The sequence below is a fragment of the Arachis duranensis genome, chromosome 1 (assembly GCF_000817695.3).
Source record: "Arachis duranensis cultivar V14167 chromosome 1, aradu.V14167.gnm2.J7QH, whole genome shotgun sequence".
Lineage (NCBI taxonomy): Eukaryota > Viridiplantae > Streptophyta > Magnoliopsida > Fabales > Fabaceae > Arachis > Arachis duranensis.
The window spans coordinates 80,177,788-80,183,242 of NC_029772.3; positions in this window are offsets into that span (position 1 = coordinate 80,177,788).

Genomic DNA, 5,455 nt, shown 5'->3' on the forward strand with positions numbered 1-5,455 from the left:
AGAGCATGCATCTCTAAAAGGTTGCTGGTGTATTACACAGACCAAAGGGTATCCTTCTGTAGGCAAATACTCCAGATAGACATGTGAATGTTGTTTTCTCTTGATTCAGGGGATCTACTACAATCTAGTTGTAGCCTGAGTAGCCATCCAGAAAGCAGTAATAGTCATGACCTGCTAGCCTTTCTAGAATTTGGTCTATAAAGGGTAATGGAAAATGATCCTTTCTGGTGGCTGTATTGAGTCTTCTGTAGTCAATACACATACGCCACCCTGTAAATGTTCTTGTAGGAACCAGTTCATTTTTTTCATTATGAATCACTATCATGCCTCCCTTTTTAGGTACAACTTGGATAGTGCTCACCTAGGGACTATCAGAAATGGGATAAATAATTCCAACCTCTAGTAATTTAGTGACCTCTTTTTGCACCACCTCCTTTATGGCTGGATTTAGCTGCCTTTGTGGTTGAACCACTGGTTTGGCATTATCCTCCAGTAGGATCTTGTGCATGCATCTGGCTAGGCTAATGCCCTTCAGATCACTAATGGACAACCCAAGAGCTATCTTGTGTATCCTTAGCACCTGAATTAGTGCTTTGTCTTCCTGTGGCTCTAATGTAGAGCTTATGATCACAGGAAAAGTTTCACCTTCTCCCAGAAATGCATATTTTAGGGATGGTGGTAATGGTTTGAGCTCGGGTTTAGGAGGTTTTTTCCTCTTCCTGAGGAATTTTCAGAGGTTATTGTATTTCCTCTGGTTCCTCCAGATCAAGCTGAACATCTTTAAAGATATCCTCTAGCTCTGATTTGAGACTCTCAGCCATATTTATCTCCTGTAACAGGGAATCAACAATATTAACACGCATGCAGTCTTTTGATGTGTCTGGGTGCTTCATTGCATCAATAGCATTCAGCCTAAACTCATCCTCATTGACTCTCAGGGTTACTTCCCCTTTTTGGACGTTAATGAGGGTTTGTCCAGTTGCTAGGAAAGGTCTTCCTAGAATGAGAGTCGCACTCTTGTGCTCCTCCATTTCCAGCACTACAAAATCAGTGGGACAGGTGAATGGCCCAACTATGACAATCATATCTTCAATCACGCCTGATGGGTATTTAATGGAGCCATCAGCAAGTTGAAGACATATCCTAGTTGGTTTGATCTCTTCAGTCAAGCCAAGCTTTTTGATAGTGGATGCAGGGATTAGATTGATACTTGACCCAAGATCACATAGAGCTGTCTTGGTATAGGTTCCCTCTAATGTGCATGGTATCATAAAGCTTCCAGGATCCTTAAGCTTCTTTGATGAGCTCTTTAAAATGATTGCACTACATTCTTCAGTGAGAAAAACTTTTTTCAGTTTCTCTCCAATCCTTCTTATGACTTAAGATTTCTTTCATGAACTTAGCATAAGAGGGTATTTGCTCAAGTACCTCTACAAACGGAATCTTGATTTCAAGAGTCCTGAGATAGTCTGCAAAGCGAGCAAATTATTTATCCTGTTTCGCTTGGCGGAGTTTCTGCGGATAAGGTATTTTGGCTTTGTATTCTTCAACCTTGGTTGCTGCAGGTTTATTTCCCACAGAGGTAGGTTAAGAAGCCTTCTTGAGGGGGTTATTATCAGCACTTTCAAGTGTCTGACCCCTCATAGGCGTTTGAACGCCAGGATTGGGGGTTGGATTGGCGTTTAACGCCAGATTCCCTCCCTTTTCTGGCATTTGAACTCCAGAACTAAACATGGTTTGGGCATTTAACGCCATTTTTCTCCCTTTTCTGGCGTTTGAACGCCAGAACTGGGCGTCCACTGGGCATTTAATGCCACTTTTTCACCCCTTTCTGGTGTTTGAACGCAAGAATCATTCCTCTCGGGGCTCTTACTGTCCTCAGAGGGATTTTGGGTAGGAGTCTGCTCATTCTCTATTATTTGTTCTTTTCTTGGTTTTTTGCTACTTTGAGCTGAGGTATTCAATGTTTTTCCACTCCTTAATTGAACTGCTTGGGACTCTTCTATTATCTGTTTTGATAACTGTTGTCTTGTCTGGTCAAGTTGTGCTTCCATGTTCCTGTTAGCATCCTTAGTGTCTTGTAACATCTCTTTAAATTCTGCCAACTGTTCTGTCAGATAACATAAATGCTGATTGATTTCAGCAACTTGTTCTAGAAGACTAAGTACAGTGGATGACTCACTACTTAATTACAGATGCTAATTTCGAGCAACTGCTTCAATTGTTTTTCTCATGTGTATAGATCCACCAGCTGAGTGGTCTAGATATATCTAAACTTTTACTGTAATCCCATAGTAGAAGATGTCTAACTGCACCCATTCTGAAAACATTTTAGAGGGGCATTTTCTTAGCATCTCTCTATACCTCTCCCAGGCATTGTAAAGGGATTCATTATCCTCTTGTTTAAAGCCTCGGATGTCCAGCCTTAGATAAAATAAAATAAAACTAAATTAAATAAAAAAAATTGAAAATATTTTATGAGCATTTTCGAGAAAGTGAGGAGAGAGAAAGTGGTTATGATGTTTTTGAAAAGGATATGATTTTAAAAAAAAAAATCTTAAAAGGATATGATTTGAAAAATTTTGACCAAGTCAACCCAAGGGATTCGAAAATTATGAGAAATTAAAGGAAAATATATTTTTTTATTTTTGAATTTTATTATGAAAGAGAAAAACACACAAAAGACACAAGACTTAAAATTTTTAGATCCAATACTCCTTGTTTTCGAAATTTTTGAAGGGAAAACACCAAGGCACACCAAACTTAAAAATTTTAAGATCAAAACACAAAGAAGACTCAAGAACACTTTGAAGACTCACAAGAACAACAAGAACAAAAAGAAAGATCACCAAACTTACAAATTTTTAGAAAACCAAAATAAAATTTTCGAAAACAAAAGAAAAATTAACCAGAAAATACCAAACTTAAAATTTGGCACAAGATTTAATCAAAGAAAAATTATTTTTAAAAAGATTTTAAAAAGGAAGACTCAAAAGGGCAACTATTCACAAGAAAATTGATACATTCAACAAATGCAAGGATTGAACAGATGAAAACTATTTTTTTAGATGACAAAAACACAAAGTACACCAAACTTAAAACATGCAATTAGACTCAATGAGAAACTAACAATTAATAAAGAAAAATAATATTTTTGAAGAAAATTTTTTAAAAGGAATAATAAAAGATGATATCCTAGTGACTCTAAACCAAAAAGATAAAATTTTTCCTAAACTAAGTAACAAAATAAACCGTCAGTTGTTCAAACTCGAACAATCCATGGCAACGGCGCCAAAAACTTGGTGCACGAAAATTACACTCACACTATGTAATTCCGCACAACTAACCAGCAAGTGCACTGGGTCGTCCAAGTAATACCTTATGTGAGTAAGGGTCGTCCAAGTTCTTCTTCACGCACGCAGGTCTCCTTCTATGGCAAGCTGTAAAAATGTCAAAGACTCATACCAGCCGTCCTCTCAGTGAAAAGGGTCCATGTACATCGGGTTTAAAGACTCATACCGTCAAAGATACAAATTCAGATGTAAAAATGTCATGAGGTACAAAATAAATCTCTAAAAGTAGTTTATATACTCAATTGGTAACCTAGGTTTATAGAAAATGAGTAAACTAAGATAGATAGTGCAGAAATCCACTTCTGGGGCCCACTTGGTGTGTGCTGGGGCTGAGCATTAAATCTTTCACATGCATAGGCCATTCTTGGAGTTAAAGGCCAGTTTGTAACCTGTTTCTGGCATTTAACTCTACTTTGCAACTTGTTTTTGGCGTTTGACGGCAGAATAGGGCAGAAAGCTGGCGTTAAACGCCAGTTTGCGTCATCTAAACTTGGGCAAGGTATGGACTATTATATATTGCTGGAAAGCCCTGGATGTCTACCTTCGAACAAAATTGAGAGCGCGCCATTTAGATTTTTGTAGCTCCAAAAATTTCACTTCGAGTGCAGGGAGGTCTGAATCCAACAGCATCAGCAGTCCTCTATCAGCCTCTGAATCAGATTTTTGCTCAGGTCCCTCAATTTCAGCCAGAAAATACCTGAAATCACAGAAAAACACACAAACTCATAGTAAAGTCCAGAAATGTGATTTTTTCATAAAAACTAATAAAAATATACTAAAAAGTAGCTAGATCCTACTAAAAACTATATTAAAACACTCCCAAAAAGCGTATAAAATATCCGCTCATCAAATGCCCAGCCTCTGCTCCTTGGCTAGGTGGGTTCAATGCCAGCAATGTTGCTCCTCTTAGGCATTGAACACCCATCAAGGATACCCTATGTGGTGTTCAACGCCAGTTTTACTATTCTTTTAGGGCGTTGAATGCCCACTCTTGCCTCCCTGTTTGGCATTCAACACCAGCAAGGAGCCTACTCCAGGGTGTTCTATTTCCAATTCTGACTGTCTCTGTTTCTGTTCTAACTACTGCACATGATCACAAACATAAAGAAATAATTATAAACTTAAAGAAAAATAAAGATAACTAACCATGGTTGGGTTACCTCCCAACAGGCGCTTCTTTAACGTCATTAGCTTGACGGTTAGCTCCTTACGAAATAGATAGGGGCTCAGAATTTTGCCCCTTATAGGATCTTGTGCTCTCATGGATGAGTTCCACATGCTCTAGAGACAGGATCCTATTTACTGTGTGTGGAATGATTGGATTGTTGGTGAAGACAACTCTCATGCCAAGCGAGAGGCCTTCAGTGGGATCTTTTTGTCCCTCCAGCCTTTAGGTACCTTTTTCTTAGTACCAGTGTTTTTAGTGCTTGATGGTGGCCACCCAACACCAAACTTAGGATTGGTGTCTGGGTTTTTGTATAGCTTTACACTGAGAGAGAAGGTTGGAACATGATGAGCGGATAATTTATACGCTTTTTGGCATTGTTTTTAGTATGTTTTTAGTATAATCTAGTTAGTTTTTAGTATATTTTTAGTAGTTTTTAGTTAAAATTCACTTTTCTGGACTTTACTATGAGTTTGTGTGTTTTTCTATGATTTCAGGTATTTTCTGACTGAAATTGAGGGTCCTGAGCAAAAATCTGATTTAGAGATTGAGAAGGACTGCAGATGCTGTTGGATTCTGACCTCCCTGCACTCGAAGTGGATTTTCTGGAGCTACAGAAACCCAATTGGCGCGCTCTCAACGGCATTGGAAAGTAGACATCCTGGGCTTTCCAGCAATGTATAATAGTCCATACTTTGCCCGAGATTTGATGGCCCAAACCGGCGTGGCAAATCAGCCTCAGAATTTCCAGCGTTTAACGCTGGAACTGGCATAAAACTTGGAGTTAAACGCCCAAACTGGCATGAGAACTGGCGTTTAACTCCAGAAAACGTCTCTACACATAAAAGCTTCAATGCTCAGCCCAAGCACACACTAAGTGGACCCAGAAGTGGATTTTTACGTCATTTACTCATTTCTGTATACCCTAGGTTACTAG